The sequence below is a fragment of the Fukomys damarensis genome, unplaced genomic scaffold (genome assembly GCF_012274545.1).
Source record: "Fukomys damarensis isolate Sample0158 unplaced genomic scaffold, DMR_v1.0_HiC HiC_scaffold_30, whole genome shotgun sequence".
NCBI classification, from domain to species: domain Eukaryota; kingdom Metazoa; phylum Chordata; class Mammalia; order Rodentia; family Bathyergidae; genus Fukomys; species Fukomys damarensis.
Genome location: NW_022900942.1, coordinates 28,408,096 through 28,425,538, shown reverse-complemented (window position 1 = coordinate 28,425,538; position 17,443 = coordinate 28,408,096). Strand labels below are relative to the sequence as shown.

Here is a 17,443-nt window from a genome sequence, read left to right as displayed (position 1 = left end):
TGTTTGTGCTTGCCATTGTCATTTAAATGAACTGAGCTCACAATGGAATCATCTCTTTAATCATTCCTTATGTTCTATAGAGACAGCCTGATGAACACTGCATGCCAACAAGGTGTTCAGGCTTCTCGCTTCTGTACATCTTTTTGGGCACGAATTGGGCTTTGAGTGATTGTATCATTTCGTATTAACCTCTCAAGATGTGGTTTTTGCAGTGCATGCTGATCCTGCCCTGGTGGCATTATAAATCTTAGACAAGCCTTCACATTTGTTCCCGTCATTTGCATGACAAAACAGTTCATGTGCTTTTAGAGTTTAAATTGTTTGCAGCTTCCCAAGTCCCTTTAAGCAAATTACTTGTGAAGTTCTCCTAATTAGGACTCTTCTAAGTGAGAAGCTTATGCACCTCTAGGAAAAAGGTAAGCTACTCACTCCGTTCCTGCAAGCAAGACTGGATCCACTTATTCTGTGAACAGATACTTCCCTCAAATGGGTATGGACTCTTCTCTTTCCTGCAGATTAGAAAACAAGCCAAATGGAGCCCATACCTTCCAGACAAGCTCCAAAAGACAAAGAAATCCTTAGTATAAAATAGTCCTTGATGTGCCTCGTCAGGGCTGCTAAAAATGGTTACAAGAGCATCACAAATTTGAGCCCAGCCTGGGCAACTTAGTGACTTAGTGAGACTCCATCTCAAAGTAAAATAATGAAGTGGCCGGGGATAGTGTGGCTCAGGTCAAAACATGAATTCAATCCCCAGCACTGCAAAAAAAAGAGTCGTTGAAATGATGGTGAAAATACTGCCCCAACTTATACACCCTCTTTCTCATTAATAAATTCCTTTCTCTTCTGAGAAGACAGGGTAGGTTCTATTTAGCTTCAGAAGGAAAATGCAGCCAATCATGATTCCTCAATAGTCTTAGATTTCCCAGAGAAGGCCAGGAATATATCACGCCCGAATTACAGCAGATATCAAGTAAATATGTGCTACCTTTGTTAAATCCATGAAATTGCACCTGTAGATGTGCTTGGAAGAACAGCAGTTAAGTGCTCAATAAATATAAGCTAATATTTTTAGAAGATATTTGGAATTTCTTGTTAAGTATGGATAATATTACTCATGTTCTTGGAAAATATTGTTGAATTTTTGTCATGTTCTTTGTTTTCACCTCTTATATGTGTACCAATGGAGATCTGGACATTTATCCAATGAGTAATCTGCTTGTACTCACCAACTTCTTTACCAGATTGCTGTGTGCTGCCATCTTGTTTCTCACAAAAGTCTATAAACACGAAGAGGCATCAAAACATATGCCAGTAGACAGGACTGTCCAGTTATGGCTGATTCCTGAAAAAGAGAGGAGATCACCATTTTAAATTTAGGGTTCACATTAGCAACAGAGATAACTTTGAGCTATTCAATGAGTATCTTTTTTTTGTTTTGTTTTGTTTTTTTGATACTGGGGATTGAACTCGGGTCCTTGCGCTTGCAAGGCAGGCCACCAAACCACTGAGCTAAATCCCCAGCCCTCAATGAGTATCTTTGTAAAATATGTCTAGTTTGAACAGTACACTGGAAAAGGGTTTGTAGAATGTATTCTATATAATTACCAAATCAAAGGAAACAAAATATGCAGGTTTTAACTAGGGTCAAAATGACCTAGCACTTCATTTTATTCAGAAATGAAATGTAGTCGCTAAAGTTTGACCCATACATTAGCATTTTGCTTTTTTTTTTTTTTTTAAGACAGGGTCTTACCACTATGTAGTTCAGACTGCCCTGGAACTCACTATGTAGCCCAGGCTGATCTTAAACTCACAGTGGTCCTCCTGCCTCAGCCTCTTGAGTGCTGGGATTACAGGAGCATTTTGCTTTTGTAAAAATATACAAATAATTTTAAAATATGGAAATGAGCTGTTATTTCTATTCAATCACCAAATGTTAACTGAATCTCAGTATAGAACAAGTATCTGTTCTATATTCTATTTTCTTCTTGAAGATGATCTCAATCTAACGCTACTGAATAAGTGCTATAAATAGAGACAGGTGAGAAGCGATAAAGGAAAAGGGATGGTCAGTTCCGATGGGGCAGTATCAAGTTGGGCTTTGCAGATGGGAGTCATTTGAGCTGGGCCTTGAAGAATAAATAGAAATTAATGTGAAGGATTGAGGGAATGTAAGGTAGGGACCATCACAGCCCGAGCCCTTATGTGATCTGAGTGGTATAAGCTACTTCAGACCTCGAACCTGAAGGGCACAGGCAGATGCTACCAACAATCCTGACTGCTTCATTAGCAGCTACTACTGTAGCAACCAACAGCCAGGCTCCTGCATCAAAGGATACTTGAAATATTCAAGACCCTAAGGAAAAGAAAATTTTCTCTTTTAGTTTCATGTTCAATTTTCTCTTTTTTAGAAGCTCTTTTTGTGGATTTTTTTTGTGTGTGTGTTTGTTTGTTTGTTTGTTTTTGTACCAGGGTTCAGACTCGAGACCTTGTACTTGTAAGGCAGGCAGCAAAACCACTGAGCTAAATCCCCAACCCTATGCTCTTTTTGTTTTAAAAATAAGTGATACATCCTCTTTATCCTAGCATATAGTAAGTGCAATGCATTGGATGCCTGGCACTGCTCTGCCCAGGTTCTCCCACCCTGGGGTCAAAGCATTTCTACCTTTGGCTTCTGGAAGTGTTGACATCTAACAGCTCCCTGCCGAGTCCTTCCTGGAGGTTGCTTCCCAGGCAAAGAACTGTCTCGTCCAAGGTCATGCTCCCTTTCTTGGGGCAACCACATCCCACAGTGGGCTAAAGGGGAGATGTAAAAGCCCTGCCTGGTGTTCCATTTCAGAACAACTGTGAAGGGCTTTGCTTCTCAGTTCCAGACCTTCTCTGAGCACTGCAAAAAGCATTAATTGAACTGCATCACAGCTCAACCTCTGCCCAGTCCTGCTTCTCTTCTTTGCAGCTGTGAATCCTGAGAACTCTTCTCTGTAAACTTTCAATAGGCAGATAGATCTCTCACACAGTCTGAATCCCAGAGAAGAAAACCTAGAACAGCTGGTCCCAAGATTGCCCCAGGGAAACAGGATTTGGGAGTTGGTCACTCACTAGCCCATAGCAAGGACGATCCCATCATGGGTAGGAAGGGATCACGGATAGTCTCCAGCAGGCTGAAGCTGTGAGACTGTTCAGACTGTCATTGATGGTGACTTGGGATGCAAGGAAGTGTGCTGAGGATCTGAGAAGTAAGGCAGAACAGAAATTCAAAGAACAATGGTCGTGGATGACAGTTCTTTGTGCACTGGAAAAAGACAATGAAAGGCTAAGGGTGATTAATCACCACTTAAGCTAAATGTGAAAGCCAGAGAGATTTCTTGGCAATGTCTCAGGCGATCTCATCTATAGCCAAAGATACACTAAGGGCCAGGCCCGGGTCTTACAATGAAAAGCAGAGCTCCAGAGGAAACAGCCTTGGAAGGTCTGCTGCTCCAGGTCAGGGCCCTAACCGAGATGGAAGGGGCTGCCTGCTTGGGTTGATGCATTTCAACAATTTCGAATCCCCAGGTTCTAGGGAACCCCCCTTGAACCTGAGTGGCCTGCTCCTCTCTGTTAAAAACGAATGCTCTCTCTCTCTCTCTCTGAGGATGATGCAAAGGCTTCTGGTGTTGCACAACAATGCATATCTCCCATTTCCTCTACCACTCATCAGACCGACTGACTAGAGTTAAGTCAGTGTACAACCTGGCTGCCAAATTGCTGGGCCTGCTAAACGAGGAAAGGAACCATATTCTAAAGAAGCTGTAGGACCTCACCAACATGTACCTATAGGCCCTGGGAGAATTATGGGACTGGATCGGTGCTGGGAGACGAAATATAAAGAAAGGCAAGGGAGAATTACTGATACGGGACTTAACACGCTGGCAAGGTCCCAGGGACAGTATGCTGACCTGGCTATTATGCTACTCAGCTTGGAGCAAACAGTGGCTGACATGCAGCCAAGAAGAAAGGCCAGAAGTACTGTGGCAGACTGTGAAGGAAAGGACCAAACACAGTGGTAAGACAGCTGGAGTAGATACTAGATAAGGAAAGGAAACTCACCGGATATGTGCCTCCGCTCTGCTGGAGAGGCTGGAGGTTGTTCTGTTAGAAGGGCAGCAGCATCACTATAGGCTAGGGCTGAAAGTAGATGCCACATAAGAACTGGTCCCTCTGGTAACAAGGAGGAGGAGAAAGTCCCGAAATAATAGAGACCCAGTGGGTGTAATTATCGTATTGAGTAGTAAGATTGGAGTGGTAGCCAGAGGGTCCTGACCTGCAGAGATCTTTGGAGATGATTAATAAAACATAGAGTAGCGGGGGTATCAGCAATGGCACTGTTCATCTATTTAACCAAAAGAAATAAAACAGGTACCAAGGGGCTGAAGGCAGCCATCCCAGTAAAAAGCCAAAATCCCCGGCCTGGTTTGTAGACCTGAAGGGCACAGTTGTTAGGAATGCAGGCCTCTGGGGCCTGAGGCTCTTGGTTAGCCTATTTGATGCTATGCGCAAAGTTAGTGAAATTCTTTAGAAGGGGACAGGAAATCTAGACTGGATGGTAGAGGAGGGAGGGAACGCGTATCAGTGGTAACTCCAAGAGAAACTGTAGTAGAGAAGGAAGTGGTTGTCCTGCTGATACTTGAAAGTATCCCCCAGATTCCTGGAATAGGCACTCTTATAATTTATTTGAAGCATGTTGGTGTCAGTGGGGCCAAGAGTGACTAGTGGGTGCTGTGGGGTGAACTCATTCCCCAGTGCTGACTTGCTGGCAACTCGCATCTCTCAGCCAAGTCCTTCCCTAGGAACTGCCAGCAGCTGGAAATAGCCACATGCCACTCAAGGCCACCCCACCCTTCCTAATGGTAGCTGCAGCCAATGACCGGTCCCAGGGGTGCAGGCTCCACTCTCCTTTGCCTCAATTGGGGACATCTCCAAAAAGCTGTCCCAGTTCTTAGCTCCATGCATTTGTCAGAAAAATTTGGTGTGGCCATATCACAGCCCAATTTCTCCCTCTGCCCCTTTTGGTCTTAATCCTAGAACACTTCCCAACATACCTCCTTCAAATCTACCTCAGAGTCTCTTTCCCAGAAGACAAAACTGCTGACGTTCAAATCTGGCTCAGGCTCTTATTAGCCAAATAACTCTCCCTGTGTCCGTGTTACCCACATCCCTCATGCCACAGTTTCCTCATCTGCAAAATGGGAGCATAATCATACCCATGCCATGGTCAGATTATAAGGATTAAAAGGGAAACGTGTTATTATATGTACAACCATTGGAACATGTTGCACATAATAAATATACAATAAATGCTAACTCTGCTAACTATTCTTGTCCTCTTGAGGTATGTTTCAGGTTATTTTCATCTCCTGTTTCTCCATCATAAGAAGATATAGTTTTTCATTATTTTCCTGTCTTTTATTTCTCATTTCAAGCAGATCAAAGTGTTTCCTTTTAAAAGTTAGGGGGAAAGCTGGCAGGGAAGTGCTATTTCTTAGTACTTATTTTAGACACCGTACTAGGTGCATTCATTGCTCTGCTTAATTCTTAATCCTAAAGGCCATGAATCATCACCTCCCTTTTACAGATGAAAATATTGCAGGCCACATAGATAAATGATGAAGATCACATAGCTAATAAAAAAGCAAGACCACTATTGATGTTCAGACCCTGTTGTCAAGACCCAGCTCTCTGTGTTTTTCCAGTGTCCCTCCTGTGACAGAGGTTGAGGCACGAGCACTGTATGAGTGTGTGTGTGTGTGTGTGTGTGTGTGTGTGTGTGTGTGTGTGTATGGGAGGGTGACCATGTTAGACACATAAGGAAATAGGGTAGAATAGAAAGAGGCTCATTTATATAGAACTGTTTTAGATTTACAGCAAATTGTGTCCAATTTTTAACAGACTGGAATTACGTTGATTCTCAGTAGTGAATAATAGGACTTTTACCATGAAATAGTTGAGTTAAAATGTGAGCTTTAAAATGTACTACATTTCACAGAATGGTTTGATTATAACTGAGGAAGTGGGTTTTGCCACGTAAGCAATGGATATCTTTAGGAAGGTGAAATCAGATTTAGAGTTGGGCCTCATTCTTGCGATCACTCCAGAGGAGCTGCAGTGCAGCCAGCCAGGCCCCCTCTTCTTGTCTCCATGGGTTGCCACGTCTCCCTTCCGATCTCTTCTCCCAGTTGCTTTTGCTGGCACCTCCTCTTCTGCACAGAGGCATTCTTTACAAGTTGAAAGTCACTGACACACATAAAATATACTCTAGAAAGTTGAAAGTTTAAAAAATGGAATCAGAAGCCAAAGTTTTAGAGTCCACTTCTCAGGTGATGTGGACCCCTATCAAGGCAGAAAACTTAATTATCCACTTGCCCAGCAGTCACCAAAGAGCACCTATGCTGGGACAGGGCCACTCCATATATTGTCACATAGTAGATTACACAGCCTTATCTCCCCTCTCCCTGATGATTTCATTGAAGAATATGCTGGAATGTATTAGAACTTTCCAGAGCAAACTAGAACATGGTACCATACTCATATCCCTTAGCCTCATCATGGACAGCACAGTATGCATAATAGCTCCATGATAAACAACTCCTAGGCCTCTCTCAAGTCAGAAGATCCTTCTCTGAAGATCCAGAGGTGCTTTGAAACCATGTTAGACATTTGATGTATATAATTTTATTTAAGTCCCTCAATAATTCTGAGTTAAGCTACATTCTCTAGGTTAGAAAACAGATACACTGACAAGTTAAGTAACTGGCTTGAGGTCACACAGCTAGGTAAGTGGTAGTGCTAGAATTCAAATCCAAAGTGCTCTTACCTCTCCATCAATGGCAATATCTTCAAGGCCAGTTTTATGGTAGCTGAAGAGACATGCTTCATTCTCATTTTGACCTCAATAAAAATCAAGGACCTCAAAATTCAGTCTTTATTTATTCCACAATGACTTATTGAATGCCTATTATTTTCCAGACATTTCTAGAGAGGGATAAATTAATATAGCCTAGGCACTCACATCATTTATGCATCTTAAAAAATCTATCTAGCTAATGCAGTGTTTTTCATCAAGCCCATTATACATATTGTACACACACACACACACACACACACACACACGACCAAATGCTTTTGCAACCTCTGTTTCTGATTGCTGAACTTGGAGCTGTGAGGTGACTGTACTCATCCTGAACCCCACGGTACACACAGCTGCTAGGCCGGGGCTCAGTTTCCTTCCTGGGACCCCAGGCTCTATAATGCCCTGGACCCCTGACTTGCAGTGCCATGGATCCCATTTCTTTTTTCTTTCCTCTTCTAGCCCTTGTCTCCAGCTTTCATTTCCCAAATGTGTGACCCAAGCCTGAGGGATGCAGTGGGAACACAGAGGAGGGAGGAACAGAGAAAGAATATCCTGGAGAAGTAAGGAGATATTACAGCAAGCAGCCAGGAGTGGTAGCGCATGTCTGTGATCCCAGTACTTGGGAAGCTGAGGAAGGAAGATTATGAGTTCCAAGCCAGCCTGGACCATATAGCAAGACCCTGACTCAAAAATCCAAAAGAGAGAGAGAGAGAAAAAAAAGACAAACACTGATTTGAATGTATTCATTCTGGTAGATTTGACTGAAAATTAAACTCGGTGAATATCTTGGGCCATATGTCAGGCAGTGAAGGAGGCACTGATTCCAATGGGAAAGGACCTGCCCTTGGGACTTCTGCTATCATGAAGTAAAGAAGGGAGAAACCAAACTGTAAACACAGATTGTGATATATGCAATGAAGACAGCAAGGAGAAAGTTGAGAGGTTGAGACCCTGAAACACAGATGGGGAGTCAACAAGAGGTCTCTGAGGGAAGAGAAGGAGCAGAGGGAAGGGCCTTGGGACCAGAGCATACACCTGGAAGGTCCCCTAGACAGAGAGGAGCATACAATAGATGCTGAAATCATGTAGCTATGTGTAATGTCCACACACTCATCTATCACTTGAGTGATAGCATCTCAGGTCTCATGGACAGACATGATTCCGTCATAGTGCTGAGGCTCTTCCACGCAGAAGGCCTTTGAAAATGGTGGGACGATTGGGCTGTATCTGTTAGTCTGCTATATTTTTGTGTTTAGAAATTCGTTAAAAATTCAGTTTGATGAATCCCAAAAGCATGCGCCATGAAAAACAATTAGCATTAAAAGTGTAAAAGAAGGAGATCAATAAATAGATTCATTTTTAAACTGTAATAATTTATTTGCTTCCTGACTTTTGGGAAATACTGCATCTTTGGGTGACACATCGACCATTAAATAGCCAAGCTGCAAGGATTTGTGAAAGAAAGTTGATTTCCGGGAGGCAGAGCCTTCTCGGGACTGGGCAACCCCAGCAAGCAGCCAGCACTGTCTTCAGCAAGGGAGGTAGCCCTGGGTGACACCAAAACTCTATGTGGCTCAGAGCACATGTCAGTTGTGCTGTCCTCCCATGCTGTCCCCAAATTCACAAGACCAGTGCACTGATGTCAGGAGGGTAGACCTGGTGTTTATCAGACAAGGAGAGGGAGAAACTGAAGGACGAGCTGGTGAACCCCTAGATATGGCACCTCCTGCTTGGTGTCTACTCTGCAGCAGGAAGGTGCATGTGGGTGAAGAAACAGGAGGTAATTCTAGCACTAGGAGGGATGGAAAGAGCCCATGGCTGTGGAGGGGAAGAGAGAAGTCCCTCAGGGCTCTCTCACTGGAGCACAGAGAGCCAGGCTGCACCATCTTTCTCACCATTCCAAATGGTGCTCAGAGCTGGAGAAAGCAAGTGAGTGCTTAGCAAATGAGGGGACAGGGGTGATAAGAGAAACAGCAGCCAGTTCTCTTGCAGCCCCCATGGGATGTCTCGGAGTTAATGATGGGGAGACAGATGTGCAGCTTCTCTGCCTGGCAGGACAGCAACACCCAGTGAGGGCTAAGGGAAGGGACAGAAGGACTGCATGGTTCATGAGGACCAGGCTGTGGGCTGAGACTGGGTGGCTTGGTGGATGCTGCACAGAGCCAGCAGCGCCTGTCCCACCAGGTGGGCCCTGGGCTTAGGGCCAGCACACATTACATTGGAAGGTGATAGTCATCTTTGACCTTTGGGACCTCTAGGGTCACTGGTCATCCATCTTAGAGCCGATGACCAGTAAGCTCTGGGCTATTTTTATGGCTGGCAAGCATTGCCCATTGATTGAATTGATTGAAATCTGCAGCTGGTTTGTGAGGGAAAGGACGCTGGCCTCACAGCTCAGAGAGTGCAGCTCTGGATCTGTTATTGTCTTCCATTCGCTCCTCCCATCTCCATCATGAAGTGTGTGTGGAAACGGGGGATACACAGCAACACACACACCTGAAATTCATACACATCAAACACACACACACACACACACACTCTCCACCTTCTCCAGCAGAGTTCCAACTACACTGTTCATTTTCCTGTCAGAATTTAAAGGAGTCCTCAAAGCATGTCAGCTGAGGAAAGTGGATGTCTGTTCAATGCTGGGCATGTCTGTGCACACAAGGGCCTGAAATATACAAACAAACAAAACCATATCTGGAATAAAACACACACCGGCTGATTTTGCAATGTACCACTTGGCTAGGCTGAAGCACAGTTCCCATAATAGCCTTTTGGGCATGCGCAGGGTGAGGTTTGTGTGAGACAAGTGAGGCGTAAGAGCTCAAGGAGCCATGCTTTTCAGCAGGGTCTGTGGAGGTACTGGTGTGGCACTTGCCCAGCCAGAGCACTGGGGGCCACTTGGCAGGGACTGCAGGCCTCAGCCTCTAAAATCCTACTTCCTCTCTCTGCAGAGAGCAAACAGATCCACTTACTTTGCCAGGCAGTCAAATCCCACAATGGGCTCTGTATTCCACATACTTCCCAGTGGTTCAGCATCTTTGTCCAAATCCTGGCCAATGAAGAATTACAAAAAGAAGAAATTCAAACAGAGAGGCCAGGGATTTAGCTCAGTGGTCCAACTGTCTGCCTTGCAAGCACAGGAACCCGACTTCAATCCCCGGTATCAAAAAAAAAGAAATTCAAACAGGGAAATGCCTTCGCATTTTCCCCTCCACATTGTTCTCATTGACTTTTCTGGCCTGTGTGCCACGCTGAGGCCATTGTGCAAACCCTGTCCTGATTCCACTCCTGGGCCACACCGCTTTGGGAAGGCTCACTCCAAGGAGTAGATCACTGTACCCACTTCTTCACTCAGAGCCCGAGTAGGGGCAACAAGAGTGGGAAAGGAAAGGCCTTCCATATGACAAGGAGAAGGAGCTACGTCTTTGGGGAGAAGTCAGGAAAGACGTCAGATTCCCACGAAGCCTATGTTAAACGAGCTCTCTTCTCCATCCCTCACTTCACCAGCTATGTGTGGAGAGGAAGAACAGCCTTGGCAGATCCACATTTTCAGGGAATTGGCCACACTACTTCCCACCCCCACCCCCACCCTCATAGGCCTTGGGGGCTGGGCCCACCTCATAGCCCGCAGCAGGTATCAATAAAGTCTGCGCACAAAGGATGCCTCTGAAGTGACACCAACAAGCAAGAGCTACCAACCAGTCCCTGGGAGTAACTCCTGTGGGAATCCATTATTGCTGAATTGGAAGGAAGAAATCTCTGACCTCCTCACTGTCTACCCCAGCCCACCCCTGCAAAAATAGTGAGGCCCTTCCCCAGACCCAGCCTGCAGGGAAGGGGCTGTGGCCTAGGAAGTTCTGGAACTGGGCCAGTTGGGCTGGGTTGTTTGGAGGCTCTTTGTGCTCCCAGGGCAGGGACTGAGGTCGCTGCTGGGGAGCCACTATGGCTGCCACACCAGACACCTAGAGAGCAGCTCCAGCTTGAAGAAAAGTGCTTTTAGTTAAAACTTTTAATCTAATGCCAGTCTGAGGACAGGTGTCTGAGGATCAGCTCCAGCAAAAGGCACAGAGAGCTCCAAGGTTGTTTTCTTAGTGGAAAACAAGGTACAGTCGTATCCAGGAGGTTAGACTGCCTGGCACTGGGCAAGGGCCTCATCGACAGCAACAAAAATGGGGCACCCCAAAGTGTGCTGAGAGGTGTGCCTTGCTTCTCCAAGCTTCTTCCCACCAAACCCAGCATGGGCCACTTCCGGTTCATCCTGATCCTGCTCTCCTAGCTGTGAGATGGCCAGGTGGCTCAGGAGCAAAACAGTGAGCTGCTCAGAGTGGGGCAAATGTTTGTCAAACTCTAGTACAAGCTGTTTCTACTTATGGGGACTTGCGGCATCAGTAACCTGTTACTCCCAGTTTTTCCTTCCTTAAAACGAAGAGTATATTTATCTCTCACAGAGCTTGTAAAACATATCCAGATTTTGGTGGGTGTTAAATACCGGACACTGGCAGTCCCATAACGGACAGTCAGCCCTGCCCTCTCTTTTCCTCTATTCACAGGCACAGCACTATTGACATTTTGGGTGGATACTTCTTTGCTGTGCATTTTGTAGGCTGTTTAGCTGCATCCTCAGCTTCTACCCACTAGATGCCAGTAGCACCCCCAGTTGTGATCACTGAAACTGTCACCAGACACTGCCAAGTGTCCCTGGGGTCCAAAAGTACACGGCTTGAGAATTCAGCTCTGCACAGATGAGGCCTGGTGGGTCTCCACTGGGTAGCCTGGGGGACAGAAGGTGCCGCCTTTAATACTCTGTTCTCCCGCTGTGAGCTTCTGGACTTTGCACAAGCCCTTTCTCTTACCTGTAAAATGGGTATAATATTGTATCCGACCAAAGGCTCGGAAGCACATGATGTGACTGTGATGTGACAAGATATGCTAACCGAGTGTTATTTGCATCTAAGGCATTGTCGTCATCTGTAACTGCGGTGTCCTGAGGACAGGGATTTTGTCTGGCCTGTTTGTTCACTGCAAGTCCTGAGATGCAGCCAGGTGAATGGGGGAAATGAGCGCTGAAGGAGGAAGTGAATATTCAATGCGCTGCTGCTGGGCCTGGTGAGCTGAGCTGGCGGCCCATGACTCCTTCAGCTCTAAAAGTCAATAAAATTGATTCATCCCTGGCCCTTTGACCCCTGCAGTAGGGCTGTCATGTGGATGATGGTCTCAAACTGGAGTGTGCGCGAATCCTCTGGAAGCTTGTCAGAAAACCAGCTTCCCGGCCGTGTTCCCGGAGGGTTCCCTTCCATAGGCCTAGGAAGCTCAGAATCGGCACTGGAACCAGTTCCCCCTTATAGCAGACTTGACTACTCTGCCACCTACATTTCCCGAAGCCTCCCAGGAACGAGCAGTCTTCCCAGAAGGCTCAGCCACCCCTACTTCTCCCAAGGGCACCAGTGGAGAAACGCCCAGCCTCCCCCACAGCGGGCAGGGCTCCTGACACCGGGCCCAGAGCCGCCAGAGCTGCTGGAGGCTCTCTGGGCCTCCAGGATGAGTGATGCCATCTGCTGTGTTTGCCGTCATGGTTTTGAGGAATGGTTAACGGGGCATCGTGTGTTCAGGAAAGTAGGGTCTACCTTGGAAGCCACAAGAGACAGGGCTTTAAGCCTGAGATCCTCATATCCAAGCTGGTGACCCTGCAGGCTCCATTGTCTGACTGATCCTCATTGCAAATTGGGCTTTATCAGGGCAAAGCCTCAGCCATTAGATTCTTAGTAATTTCTCATATTAGATCAAGCATAATTCTGGAAACTTGTTAGCCATTTCTAAGCTTCTACCAAATCCCCAATTGCCTGTAAAATCCTCACTATTTAAACCTGCTGAAAAGCTCCCCAATTCTGAAGACTTCAGAGATTCAGGAAGGCCCTGGAGCCTCCCAAGTCTCCTAAATTCTATGCCCAAGTGCCATGGGAACATAGCACTGACAGTGCCAATTTAAGAATGTTACTAATTAATTTTTTTCTATTCAAAAAGCCCAGTTAAACTAATCAGGCTTTATAGCTCCATTTGTAACTGCTATTTCATCCCAAGACTTACTTAGGGTTCAGGAACAACCACTAGGTCCCCCAACAGCAGCCATGGAGATCCCTCCCCACAGACACACACACACCCTCAGTGAAACCAAGCTGAAACATTTTGTTGGAGATGAGCTGACGGGTGAACTGGGGGAGCAGCCAGGGAACTCACACGGGCATAGGATGGACTTTTCATTTTCATTTCTTTTTCAGTCCCCTAAAAGGGGCTCCCCCTTAGCTAACCTTTTCTGCAGCAAGCCGGGGCACTATCCTCTCTGTCCTGACTCTCTACATCATCATTTTCTTCCCTTAGTAACAACCCTCCCAGGCATTTCTGGAACTTTGCAGAATCTACTGGGCAGAAAAGAGGGATCCTGGATGGGGTGACTGCCCCAGCCCTGTCTGATTCAAGTTACTGCTTAAACTTCATAGCAAAGTTGAAGAGGGGCAAGGAGGTAGGTTTGGTCACTGTGATGAAGAAAGGGGGATGGAAAGGGTATGGGTGAGAAAGTTTTTCCTGTTTTTGAGCCACACGGTGCCCTCCTGCCTGGGTCCACCCCTGATGTGAAACCTGGTGTGACACCTGGTGTGACTTGTTCCAAACGGCAGCCTTGTAAGTTAAGCACCTCCTCCCTCCTTTTCCTGTGCTTACCGCTATTTTCCCCCTTTGTCTCTGGTCGCCTCAGCCTGGGAGTCCAAATCCTCAGAAGGCCTGACCAGATAGCTCGCCTGCTCTCTCTGCATGCCAGGTGAGAGGATGTGTTGTCTGATTCATGTGGAGGTTGCTGCTCGCCCCAGCCCCAGATCTTCTTTATATATCTCCCTACCCTTTGGGCACTAGGATGATCATGCATATGGAAATGTATCCTTTACAAAATACACCCTTTTGCTCTCTCTACAACTCCAACAGTCAATATCTTTTTCAACCTTGATTTTTACCTGCCAAGAAATTTGTCATACATATGTTATATATTTGTTCATGTATTTAAAGTGTGGGACAACATCTAAAACATAAAATGTACTATCTTAACTGTGTGTAAGTGTACAGTTCAATAGTGTTAGTCACCTTCACATTGTACAGCTGGTCTGCAGAACTCTTTTCATGTTAACTAAAACTTTGTACCTATTAAACAATAACTTTCCATTCCCTCTCCTCTCCTCTTGTCCACTGGCAGCCACCATCCTACTTCCTATCTCCGTGAGTTTGACCATTTTAGGTACCTCATGCAGCGTTTATCCTTCTGCAACTGGTTTATTTCATTTGGAGTTCTCAGAATTCTTCCATGTCATCGCCTGTGTCAGAATTTCCTTCTGTCTTAGGCTTAATAGCATTCCATTGGATGTCTCTTTCACATTTTACTTATCCATTTATTCATCTATTGATACTTGGATTGCTGTCACCTTTTGACTATGGTGGATAATACTGCTGTGAACATGAGTGTGCAAGTATCTTTTTGAGACCCTGTTTCACTTGTTTTGCTTTTTTGTTGTGTACCTAGAAATGAAATTGCTGTATCATGTAGTATTTCAATTTTTAATTTTTCAGGGATCTTTCTGCTGTTTCCAAAATGGCTACTCCATTTTTCACTCCCACTAATGAAGCCCAAGAGTTCCAATTTCTCCGCATCCTTACTAATATCTGTTTTTCTGGGGTGTTTTGTTTGTTCGCTTACTTTTTGCTTGTTAAGATAGCTGTCCTAAGGAGCATGAGGTGATCTCTCACTGTGGTTGTGATTTGCATTTCTCTAATGATTAGTGATGCTGAGCATCCATCCCAAAGCTTGTTAGCCCTCTGTATATCTTCTTTGAAGAAATGACTGAGTCTTTGGTCCATTTATTCATCAGGTTGTTTGTTTTTTATTGTATCTACTTCTCTTCTATTTATCCACGTCACTGATAAAAATGTAAGACCCTTGAGGCCTGAGGAAGAACCCTGTGGTACAGCATTCAAAACCTCACTCCAGTTTGCATGAAGTTGGCATGAGTCATTGATCAACTCAGATACCCTGGCACTGCTTGGGTCTTCCCTCACAGGCCTAGGAGAGAAGACTCACCCGGCCCTTGTACTGGAGAATTCCTACTGTCTGGGCTTTCCCTGCACGTGGCCATGTTTAGTTTGCCCTTGTCAGGCTGTAAGAGGAGATCAGGGGTTTGACTTCTGTGTTCTTAACCCCAGGATAAGATTATACTCAGAGTCTGGAGACCTCTGTCAGACATGTGTAACCTTCAGAATGATGCCACAACTTTCCAAGCTTCATTGCTTTATTTATAGAGTGAGGAGAGCAACCACAGTTCATCTCCCACAGAGCGATTGTGAAAATGGAGTGATTATCAGGGACTTGAACAGTGAGTATCACACCTGACATGCAGAAGCCCAAACCGACATTGTGTGCTTTGAAGTCTCTTGTTTGAGCCTTTCCCTTTCCCCACTGGTGTCCAAACGGGGCAGCAACTCCTGGAGGCAGCCTGTGCTTGCTTCCTTTCTACCAGCGCCCATGACTGTGTGGGGACAGCTGGAGTCTGCAGGTGCTTCCACTTAACTTCCCCTCAGGGGGTCTTTGTGGGTAGAGTCACAATGGCATCTTCAAAAAGCTCCCCAATTCTCTTCCCAGCTGAGTCTCTTTGTGGGGAGCCAGTATTTTCTCAGACTCTGTAAGGAATTTTCCCTTCTGGAAGCCAAGTACTTACTTCAGCTCTGCCTTAACTCATTATCTTAATGTTTAAGGTGAAATGAGTCACCCTCCTACAGCTCCTGTCACTGTTACTCTGTTATCCCTTCCCACCTTGTTGGACAGAACTGGCTCCAGAGCAGGAAGGGGTCCGGAGACTGAGCAGAATGCCCTGCTGAAGTTGAGTGGGAGAAAATACTGCTGAGCAGTGAGGAGATATTGAAGGTGCTAAGCAGAAGAAGGACGTGCTTGGAGCCAAACCTTGGAGAAGGAAGTGCAAGGGAAGAAGGGGGCTTGTAAGAGAGTGTAAGGAAAAGGCATCCTGAGACCCACAACTCTCTTCCTAAGACCTGGGAGAAAGGAAGTGCCATTAACACAGATGTTTCCCTGAGTGTTGAGTTGGACACACTGGTGGGATGTGCAGAATGAGAGGATGGTAGGAAACATAGAACAAAACTTGTTTTTGTTTCTTTTTTGCCATTTTTTGAGATAAAATTCACATCAGATAAAACTCACCATTTTCAAGTGCACAATTCAGTGTGTTTTGGTATATTTCCAATATTGTGCAACCATCACCACTATCCTGTTCCAGAATATTTTTATTACTACTCCCCCTGCCAAAAAACAAAAAACGAAACCTGTACCAGATCGGTCTCCTCTCCACTTCCAGCCCCAGCAACCTCTAATCTCTACAGACTTGTCAGTTCTGCACATGCCATATAAATAGTCAACTCAGTATCATGTTCTTAAGTTTCACCCATGCAGTACCATTTGTGGACAACTTCATTCCTTTCTCTATGACACCATCCCACAAGATGCAACTTAGTCACCCCAACTTCCCATGTCCAAGGGAGTAAAAGAACTCCCCACTCTAACACAAGAGAAGTTAGCAGCCTGCCTTGCATGCCTCCTGCCCTCCAAGGAAGGACTTCTGGCTCCTGCCTGGGCCAGAGTCCTCAACTCTTCTCTTATGTGAAAGTTAGGCCTGGGACTGGGATCAAGAGCGTTACCTGGAGGGACACAGACAGGGATGGGACAAGGTTCACAGGCAGCTGTTTCCCTGGAATCTGGACACAGAAAGTAGGACGAGGGTTAGGAGACACATAGAGACCTAGGACGGTACTGTCTCTTTAGTTGTACAAGTACGCTGACTCACAGGGCACAAGGAGATGTATGCTCTCATCCAGGCAGCCCGGGGGGTCCAGACGACAGCCTCTGGCTCCTATGCTACAAGTATGATTTAGGAATGGAGTCTAACTTACTTAGGTGGGTTGCCACTCACTGACTGCCAGTCTTGGGCAAGTTCTGATAACCTTAGCAGAAACCCAAAACAATGAAAACAGATAACATCCATGAAAATTAAACTTCAGGGTGGTGCAGTAGTGAAAGACCCCAGGGATCCTCTCCTTCAACCTCTTTGATTCGTGGAGAAGGAAACCCGTGCCCATGGAGAACAATGTCTGGTCCACCATGACACAGCTGTCCGGTGGCCCATGGATAGTTTGGGACTATCTGCTCCACCATAGGTTTTTTAGCATTGTCAACCACGGGTTCCCCTTTGCATGACTAAAATTTTGTAACAGCATCTTCATTATCATGGTATTACATTCATCGACAACATAACCTGCCTTTATATATAATAAAAAATCAATGCAGTGCACTACCTGTTATGTAAGTGGACTAAACGGGAAGTCATTTATAATAAAGCAGTTCAATAAGTAAATACACAGGCACAACTACACTCAAATGAATCCTATGGCTACAGATGCAGAGGGATGGGGACCTGCTGTTTTGGTGACTTAAATACCCTAAAC

General features: G+C 45.6%; 1 long non-coding RNA gene across 1 annotated transcript; it reads right to left on the bottom strand.

Moving 5' to 3' along the window:
* Nucleotides 1-6,038: 6,038 nt before the first annotated feature.
* LOC104853548 lies at nucleotides 6,039-14,227 on the bottom strand. Its single transcript, XR_777815.1, has 3 exons — nucleotides 14,182-14,227; nucleotides 9,871-9,947; nucleotides 6,039-6,297 (listed from the first exon to the last, which is right to left on the bottom strand). It is a non-coding gene; the product is annotated as an uncharacterized LOC104853548 (long non-coding RNA).
* Between the last annotated feature and the right edge of the window lie 3,216 nt (nucleotides 14,228-17,443).